Genomic DNA, 10,115 nt, shown 5'->3' with positions numbered 1-10,115 from the left:
TCCTTCTCCTGCCCATTGCACACTGGGACAATGCGAAGGCCACTCGGCCCATTGCCAATTGACAGGAGGCCACTCAACCCTCTCCAGACCTTTCCACCCCTCACCAACCTGTTACTCAGGAGACAGTGAGAGGCCCTCACCGTATTTGTTACCACCAGCCATTCAGCCCCTCTCTGACTACTACCCCATGTCAGAAGGAGGCCAATCTTGCCCCTCTCCCAGCCCACTGCAGGCTATCAGACTCTTGAAACCTCCCTCGCCACACTGACCAGGGATGGCTACGACACCCCCCGGGTATGATCGCGTCAGTTATTTTGTTCTGTGAAGATTCGTCATCGGATCCCTCTCATGAATTCATTGTGCCTTTTTGCGCACTCTTCCAAATTTTCCCCACCAAGACCCAGGAAGCTGCAGGCAGCAAGAATTTCGGAGTCTTGACCTAGTGGGGTGCATTAAGGATCAGTGTGGGAATCAATGTTGTTTGTTGTCTCGACGATCTGGACGATCATGTGGGAAATTGGATGAACAAGTTTGCAGACGACACTAAGTCTGTGGATGGTGGGGAAATGCTTCAAGTAAAAAACACTGCAGCATAGGCCCTGCATCCCTCAATGTTGTGCTGACTCATCTATCCCTAGTACGAAACCCTCCCTCTAATTTCCTTTCATCCTTGTGCCTGTCTGTCTTTTAAATGCCCCCAATGTTCCAGCCTCCACCACCACCCTGGCAAGGCATTCCAGGCCTCCACACTGTGTTAAAAAATTTACCCATGACATCTCCCTTAAACTTCCCTCCCTTCAGATGTCCTCTGGTGTTTGCTATTCCTGCCCTGGGGATCTCTGCTCTCAGAATCTTGTCTACCTTGATAGAGTCTCCTCTCGTCCTTCTACACTCCAGAGAGAAAAGTCCAGCTCCTGCTAACCTTGCCTCATAAGATTTTTCCCAATCCAGGCAACATCCTGGTCCATCCCCACAGGAGGTAAGGATATATAACCGACATTTCGGGCCTGAGCCCTTCTTCAAGGTGAGAGCCAAAAGCAGGCAGAAGTTTGAACGAAAGGCGGGGGAGAGAAAGGGGGGAGAATAGGAGGGGAGGGGGCCCAGGACCAACAGATAGAAGGTGTTAATTGGATAAGAGGAAAGGTGAGAATTGATTTTGGCTCCGTGAAAGGAGACAGAGGGAAAGGGAAGAGAGAGAGAGAAGGAGAGAGAGAAAAATAAAAAGAGAGAGAAAGGGAGAGACAGAACTAGAGGAAAGGAGACAGGGGAAGATTGGGGGATGAGGGTGGGTTTCTTTACAGAAACCAGAGAAATCGATGTGACTGCTGTCCGGTTGGAGGGGCCCAGTCGGAAGGTGAGGTGTTGTTCCTCCAATTTACTGGCAGACTCAGTCTGGCCATGCTCAAGACCACGAACAGACATATCGGCAAGGGGAACGGGGTGGGGAACTGAAACAGGAGGCCATCGGGGAGATCCCCACTACTGGCGGTGGATAGAGCGAGGTGCTCAGGCAAGCGATCTCCCAGTCTCTCCGATGTGGAGGGACCAAAAACCGGACAACCCTTCCCCCCCCCAACCCCCGGCACAGATTCACAAGGAATGCGGTCTGGTGAAGTTTCTCCCACGGATGCTCCAGTTTCCTCCCACCCATTGGTTTGCCGGTGAACTGGGGTATATGGGCTTTAACTGGCTGGAATCGTGTTGCAAGCAGCATTTAGGGCCCCAGACTCTTTGTGGTGTTTAATAAATGACCTGGATGAGGGAAAGGGGTGTTGTGGATGGTGTCAGAGGTCACAGTGGGATATTAATAGGATGCAAAACTGGGCTGAGAAGCAGCAGATGGAGTTCAACCCAGATGAAGTGGTTCATTTTGGTCAAGTAGAAGAGCACGACATGGAGAGAAGGGTCTCAGGGTCTGAGTCCGTAAGACGTTTCCAAGCAGGTCGACTCCGTGGTTAAGAAGCCAAATGGTGGATTAACCTTCATTCATTGTGGGGTCGAATTGAGGTCACATTACAGCTGTTTCGGCCCCTGGTCCAGACCCCACTTGGAGTCCCGGTCGCCCTTGCCACCGGATGGGTGTGGAAGCCATAGAGAGGGTGCAGAGGAGATTCACAAGAATGCTACCTGGTCAAGGGAGAAGGCCTCGTGAAAACAGGTGGTATTTTCTCCTCAGAGTAGTGGGGAGGACGCGAGGTGATGTAAGAGGCACTGATCGCGTGGATCATCGGAAGCTTCCCCCTCCCCCACCCCCCATGGGCTAAAAGGGCTGCCACAAAAGGGCACGGCGTTGAGGTGCTGGGGAGTAGGTACAGCAGGTGAGGGGGGTATGTTTATTTTAAGAGAGTGGTGGGAGCGTGGAATGGGCTGCCAGCTGTGGAAATCATTAAAATAGGGGGCTAGGGGAAAGCTGAGTCCATGGTAATTCTGTGCCATCTTTTAAATGCATCCTTGACCTCCAGCCTCCACCATTAACCCCTCCCAGCAATGCATTCCAGGCCCCCACCACTCTCTGTGTTAAAATAAAAGTTCACATCTGACATTTCTCTCAATCTTTTTTATATTTACCTCCTTCAACACCCCACCACCCCCACCTTGTTGAGAAGGATGATGGCCCTCCGGGGAAGGTGGCCATGAGGGGACCCATGTGGGTCCGTGGGCAACTTGGGCTCAGGCTGCTGTGGGGGACTGCCTCGTGGGGGAACCGGGTGTGGGAGCCCAGGATTGGAGAGGGTGAGGTGGGGCTTCCGGAGGGTGGGAGGCTTCCCAACCACACCGGAGGTTCAAATCTGGAGCTCAGTGGTCAATGGGAGTTGCTGGGAGGCAAATCGCACGGCACTTGGACTCTCTGAGGGAACCCCTCTTTCTCTCATCGGTAGGGGTGCTGGGTAACGCTCACATGAACTCTTTGTTTGCCTTACAGTGGGGAATAAGTCAGAGGGTGAATTCAGGAGTCGAGAGGTCATGTTCCAACTCTTCAAATCTCTGGTGATACCCCACAGAGTATTGTGTTCAGTTCTGGTCACCTCATAACAGGAAGTGGTGGGGACACTACAGAGAGAGGACAGAGGAGATTCACGGATTGGGAAACAAATTTCATGAGGCAAGGTTGGCAGAGCCAGGATTTTTATCTTTGGAGCGTAGAAGAATGAGAGGAGACTCGATCAAGGTCAACAAGATTCTGAGAGGCATCGATTGGGTGGACGGCCAGCGTCTGTTTCCCAGGGTGGGATCAGCAAACCCCAGAGGTTGTCTGTACAAAGTGAAGGGAGGGAAGTTTAGGGGAAGTGTTTTTTACACAGAGGGTTGTAGGGGCCTGGAATACCTCACCAGGGGGTGGAACATTAGGAGCATTTAAGAGACTCTTAGACAGGTCCATGAACAGAAGAAAAATAGAGGGCTACCGATTAGGTGGGTTTAATACTAGGGATAGATGGGTCAGCACAACATGGAGGGCCAAAGGGCCTGTACTGTGCTGTATTCTAGGAAAATAAAACTGGAACCTTTGAACGATACCTTGTGGAAATTACTTTAGACCATGGAGTTGCATCACTGCGTGGATGGACCCAGTTTCCATCTGGCAGCTCGGCACACAGCTTCATGACAATAACCTCCCATGAACAGGAGACACACGAGCTGCTCCCACGCCCACTCCCGCACATCCAGACCTGCAGACAAGGAGGGGGCAGGTTCTCTGGCAAGGCAGCAGGCCATCAATCACACCGCTCAGGTGACAGAGCCCTGGCCCGCAGCAACCAAACAAACCGCCCGCATGCTGTGTCCAATCTCCCTGGGACAGAAGGGGGGAGGGGGAAGAGGGGAGAGAGAGGACTGGGGGGAAAGGGGGAGGGAGAGGGGGAGGGGGGAGACAGGGGAGCGAGGGGGGAGGGGGAAGAGGGAGAGAGAGGACTGGGGGAAAGGGGGAGGGAGAGGGGAGAGGGGAGACAGGGGAGCGAGGGGGGAGGGGGAGCGAGGGGGGAGGGGGGAGCGAGGGGGAGGGGGAGCGAGGGGGAGGGGGAGCGAGGGGGGAGGGGGAGCGAGGGGGAGCGAGGGGGGAGGCGGGAGCGAGGGGGGGAGCGAGGGGGGAGGGGGAGCGAGGGGGGAGGGGGAGCGAGGGGTGGAGGGGGAGAGCGAGGGGGGAGGGAGGGAGCGAGGGGGGAGGGGGAGGGGGGAGGGAGCGAGGGGGGAGGGGGAGCGAGGGGGGAGGGGGAGCGAGGGGGGAGGGGGAGCGAGGGGGGGAGGGGGAGCGAGGGGGAGGGGAGCGAGGGGGGAGGGGGAGCGAGGGGGGAGGGGGAGAGGGGGAGGGGGAGCGAGGGGGGAGGGGGAGCGAGGGGAAGGGGGGGGCGAGGGGGAAGGGGGGGGCGAGGGGGAAGGGGCGGGGCGAGGGGAAGGGGGGGGCGAGGGGGAAGGGGGGGGGCGAGGGGGATGGGGGGCGAGGGGGGAAGGGGGGGCGAGGGGGAAGGGGGGCGCGAGGGGGAAGGGGGGGCGAGGGGGAAGGGGGGGCGAGGGGGAAGGGGGGGCGAGGGGGAAGGGGGCGAGGGGGGAAAAATAGACAAAGAGGAAAGAAAAATGAAAGAAAGAATAAGATGGAGAAAGAGAGGGGGTGAGAGAGAGAGAGTGGGGGTGGTGGTGGGGGGGAGAGATGCACCAGCAGATGAAACACGGCCACAACAAATCTTCCTTGACCAGTTACATGAATCCCGTCACCAATTGGGAATTCCTGGAACTTGAGACAACAGAAGTTGCGGTGAACGTTCGAACCTCAGACACAGTGCCAGAGGCTAACAAGGGAGCAGGCGTGCTTTCATCTCAGTGCTTGGTTCAAAGCCTGGGCAACAAGTCCAGGATTAAGTGTGAAGCGGTTTTGAGATTGACCCAAATACCTCGTGTTGGAGTAAGCTGCTTCGAATTATCCATCCAAAAAACTCCACACATGTAAACTGTCTCTGGTCCTCGTCTAACCATCTCTGTAACCCCATCTGGTCCCCTCCACCCCTCCCTGTTTCTGTAACCCCCCTCTGGTCCCCTACACTCCTCCCTGTCTCTGTAATCCCCTCCAGTCCCCTCCATGCCTCCTGTCTCTGTCGCCCCCTCCAATCCTCCCTGTCTCTGTAATCCCCTCTGGTCCCCTCCACGCCTCCCTGTCTCTGTCGCCCCTCCAGTCTCCTCCAACCTTCCCTGTCTCTGTAACCCCCTCCGGTCCCCTACAACTCTCCCTGTCCTTGTGGGGGTCCTGTAGTGCGCCGCAGGTACTCGACTCACCTTTGAAGCTGAGTTGAACTCTGGGGGGAGTCGCAGGGAAACCAAGTGAGACAGGTAATCCAAATCACAGCCATGATGTAGAATACGAGGAGGTACTTCACCATGGCGGGCACCTGGTAATGAATGAGGCAAGGTCAGGCCTTCTCTCTTCACAACACCTCTCTTCGTCGATGCCTCATACCCCTGAATCAGGACCCCCTCCCCTCCCCAGCTGGTGGACCCACTCTGGGGATCTGTTACTCTATATATATAAACCCACCCCAAACCCCTGGATCAGACACCAGCCTGTGACCCCACTCTCGGGATCTGTTATTCTATATATAAACCCCCCGAACTATTCAGCGCATCGTGGCTGCCCCACCATACAATCACAAGCTGATCTGTTCTCCTACGCAGCCCCACTGCCCGGCCTTTCTCCCCATAACCTTCGATCCCCTGGCTCATCAAGAATCTCTGCCTTAAATGCACCCATGGCCCGTCCTCCACGACCGCCTATGGCCACAAATTCACAGATTCTCCACTCTTCTCTGCCTCTTTCTATCTTACTGATATTTTTCCTGTAGTTTGGTGACCAAATCTGCACACATTTTCTCCCAGATTTGGCCTCACTAGATGCTTTAGAACATAGAACACTACAGTACAGGCCTTTGCGCGTGTGGTGTTGTGCCAGCCCATATTCCTTAAAAAAGGTACTCAACCCTCCTACCCCTTCCATCTGTGTGCCTGTCTAAGAGTCTCTTAAATGCCCCAATTGTTCCCTCCACCCCGTGAGCATCCGGCCCGTCAGGCAACTCTCAGGCCTAAAAACTTCCTTACTAAACTTCCTCCTTAACTTTCAGACCCTCACCTCTGGTCTTTGCTGATCCTCCCCTGGGAAACGGGCGCTGGCCGTCTACCGATCACCTTGTCGACCTCTATTGAGTCTCCTCTACGCTCCAAAGAGTAAAGTCCCAGCTCTGCTAATGTCACATCATGAGATACGTTCTCCAATCCAGGCAACGTCCTGGTGAATCTCCGCTACCCCCTCTCCACAGCAGCGTCCTCAGCTTCCTGGAAGTGGTGACCAGAACTGAACATCAAAGGACTGAACAGTGGGGTCTTACCAGAGATTTGTAGAGTTGGAACATGACCTTTCAACTCCTGAATTCAATCCCCACCCCCGACTAATGAAGCCCAGCATCCCATAGGCCTTTCTAACGATCCTATCGACCTGCGACCTGAGGGATGCTTGGGATTGCCATTAACCCTGTCTCAGCCTCCTGGTTCAGCTCTGTTGACATTCGAAGTCACTGATCGATTGAACTCATCTGAACTCTTGCTCTCACCTGATTCTGCATCTTGTCTATATCCTCGTAAACTTCGAAACCCTCAGCTCAATCCACAACCCCCCCCCACCCCCCCCCCCCCCATCTCCGTGTCCTTCTGCTTCAAGCCTACTGACCCATCTTCTGCTCTTCATCCAGGGCATTTATAGCAAATCACAAAGAGCAGGGGGTCCTAGAACAGATCCCTGTGGCCCCTCCGCTAGTCCCCAACCTCCGGACAGAATACTTCCTTCCACTACTACTCTCTGCTTTCTTCCTGCAAGTCCATTTTTTAAATCCACACAGCCAATGGATCACCGTGACTTTCTGAATGTCTCTCATGGGTGACCTTGTCAAATTCCTTGCTAAAATCTACGTTGACCACATCTACCACCGGTGGCCCCATCAGTTCTTTTGTGACCTCCTCAAAAAGGCTCAATTGGGCTCATGAGGGGAGTGCTTCTTTTACACTGTCGGTGTAGGGGACTCTCCTTGAGTAGACTGGACCTTACCAAATGCTCATAGATCCTACCTTAAGAATCGTCTCCAATAGTTTGCACCCCCAGATTACCTTTTTTAAACAAAGGGATCACATTGACATAAACTTCAACTTCTTCCTGCGACATCCGCCACATCCATGCTCCACCGTGATTTATTGAGGTCCACAGCTCTCCTGATGACCCTGTCTGCCCAAGATGCCACATGAGTATCTGTTTTCCCAGATCCCCTAGTCTAACATGGGTCAGTGGTGGACCACTGTTGACAAGGCAGGTCCAGGCGTTCGCGAGACCTCGGACCTGACGCTCTTCAGAGATTAGAGGACTCACTGGTCCCTGGCGTCCTTTCTGCGACTATGACTGGCCCACTTCTTGAGAATTGTCCGGACGTGACAGGTTTCGACACAGAGCTGTTCCTGTCTCGCCTGCGAGCTGAGAGGGTAAATCATGAGAGGGCTAAGTCCTCTCGCACAGACATCATAAGGACTGAGTGGGTGGGAGGTGGCGAGCACAGGATTCTTATCGACTAGGGCTTTATAGCTGTATTGATGGATGGATCCTGGGAAATCGCTGATCATCCACACATTCTCATCAGCAGCTGCGCTGGGAAGTCAAAGGATGGGAGAGACTGAGAGGCGGGATAGAGGGGTAAGAATAGGAGTGGCCTCCCATCAAATGGGAGGGCGGAGTCGGAGGGGGGAGAGAGAGGCGAGGGAGAGAGAGCGAGGGGGGGGAGAGACGAGCGAGGGGGGGAGAGAGAGCGAGGGGGGGAGGGGGAGAGAGAGCGAGGGGGGGAGAGAGAGCGAGGGGGGGGAGAGAGAGCGAGGGGGGAGAGAGAGCGAGGAGAGAGAGGAGGGGAGAGAGCGAGGGGGGAGAGAGAGCGAGGGGGGGAGAGAGAGCGAGGGGAGGAGAGAGAGCGAGGGGGAGAGAGAGCGAGGGGGGGAGAGAGAGCGAGGGGGGGGAGAGAGCGTGAGGGGGGGAGAGAGAGCGAGGGGGGAGAGAGAGCGAGGGGGGAGAGAGAGCGAGGGGGGAGAGAGAGCGAGGGGGGAGAGAGAGCGAGGGGGGAGAGAGAGCGAGGGGGGAGAGAGAGAGCGAGGGGTGAGAGAGTGAGGGGGATGAGGAGAGCGAGGGGGGAGAGTGCGAGGGGGGAGAGAGTGCGAGGGGGGGAGAGAGTGCGAGGGGGAGAGAGCGAGGGGTGGAGAGAGGAGAGAGGGGGGGAGAGAGAGCGAGGGGGGAGAGAGAGCGAGGGGGAGAGAGAGGAGTGAGAGCGAGGGGGGATGAGAGAGCGAGGGGGGGAGAGAGAGAGGAGGGGGGAGAGAGAGAGCGAGGGGGGAGAGAGAGCGAGGGGGAGATGAGAGCGAGGGGGGAGAGAGAGAGCGAGGGGGGAGAGAGAGCGAGGGGGAGAGAGAGAGCGAGGGGGGGAGAGAGAGCGAGGGGGGGGAGAGAGCGAGGGGGGGAGAGAGAGCGAGGGGGGGAGAGAGAGCGTGAGGGGGGAGAGAGAGCGAGGGGGGGAGAGAGAGCGAGGGGGGGAGAGAGAGCGAGGGGGGGAGAGAGAGCGAGGGGGGAAGAGAGCGAGGGGGGAGAGAGAGCGAGGGGGGAGAGAGAGCGAGGGGGGGGAGAGAGAGCGAGGGGGGGAGGAGAGAGGGGGGAGAGAGAGCGAGGGGGGGAGAGAGAGCGAGGGGGGGAGAGAGAGGGGGAGTGAGAGCGGTGAGGGGGGGAGAGAGAGCGAGGGGGGGAGAGAGAGCGAGGGGGGGAGGAGAGCGAGGGGGAGAGAGAGGGAGGGGTGAGAGAGAGCGAGGGGGGAGAGAGAGCGAGGGGGGTGAGAGAGCGAGGGGGGAGAGTGAGAGCGAGGGGGGGGAGAGAGAGCGAGGGGGGGAGAGAGAGCGAGGGGGGGAGAGAGAGCGAGGGGGGAGAGAGAGCGAGGGGGGGAGAGAGAGCGAGGGGGGAGAGAGAGCGAGGGGGGGAGAGAGAGAGGGGGGAGAGAGAGAGCGAGGGGGAGAGAGAGAGGGGGGGAGAGAGAGCGAGGGGGGGGAGAGAGAGCGAGGGGGGGAGAGAGAGCGAGGGGGGAGAGAGAGCGAGGGGGGAGAGAGAGCGAGGGGGAGAGAGAGCGGGGGGAGAGAGAGCGAGGGGGGAGAGAGAGAGAGCGAGGGGGGAGAGAGAGAGCGAGGGGAAGGGAGAGAGAGCGAGGGGGGGAGAGAGAGAGCGAGGGGAGAATGAGGGGGTGTGAGCGAAGGGTCAGGGGTCAATGTGGTGTGGAGACTGAGACGGTACCTTGGCGAGAATCGCTGCCTGTCCTTTCCTGCAGAGATTCTGCTCAGACTGACAGCGGAACTGTGGGAACGACTGAAAGGATCTGCCGCATCCCGATTAATCCCAGCGTCATTGTTTCCTGACTGACTCTCCAAACCAGTGCAGTGAGTCAGAACTTGCAGGTCCCTCTACATCCTCCCACGGCACTGGATCCACGGCTTTCAGCTCACATACTCCCATCCTGAACCTCGTCCCAGAAATGATTTGGGATTTCCCACACCCGGAGAGTGTGTGACGGGACGGTGCGGAGGGAGCTTCACTCTGTGTTCACCCCCCCCGGGAGTGTGTGTAGCGAGAGCAGAGAGTGAGACAGGCAGAGATACCGGAGGAGAGAGCGCGCAGTGGGGGAAAAGATCAGAGGGCTGGTGGTGGGGGGGGGGGGGGGGGCGGGTGTGGAGAGGGAGAGAGAGAGAGAAACAGCTAGAGAGATTCTAAACAGAGAGGGCAGAGGAGAGATAGAGAGCGGGGAGAGGAGGTCCGTCAGCCAAGGCAGATATGACAGTGCCCCACGCCACCTGTACGATGATCCACTTCCCCTACCCACCCTTCCCACTTGGGGTCCAGCCCTGTCATGTTCCGGACATTTTTTGGTCGTTTTCCAGTCGGGAATAATTTGACGGGAAGTTGGAAAATCGTTCAACATTGTCCAGGTTTGGCTGACGGAAACAGAGGCTTCATTCACTGTTGAGGGAGGGAGTGCCCTTCTGAGGCACAGAAGGCCCTTTGGCCCATCGAGCCAGGT

The sequence above is a fragment of the Narcine bancroftii genome, chromosome 3 (assembly GCF_036971445.1).
Source record: "Narcine bancroftii isolate sNarBan1 chromosome 3, sNarBan1.hap1, whole genome shotgun sequence".
NCBI classification, from domain to species: domain Eukaryota; kingdom Metazoa; phylum Chordata; class Chondrichthyes; order Torpediniformes; family Narcinidae; genus Narcine; species Narcine bancroftii.
The sequence above is the reverse complement of the archived record's forward strand: the minus strand, read 5'-3'. Positions refer to the sequence as shown.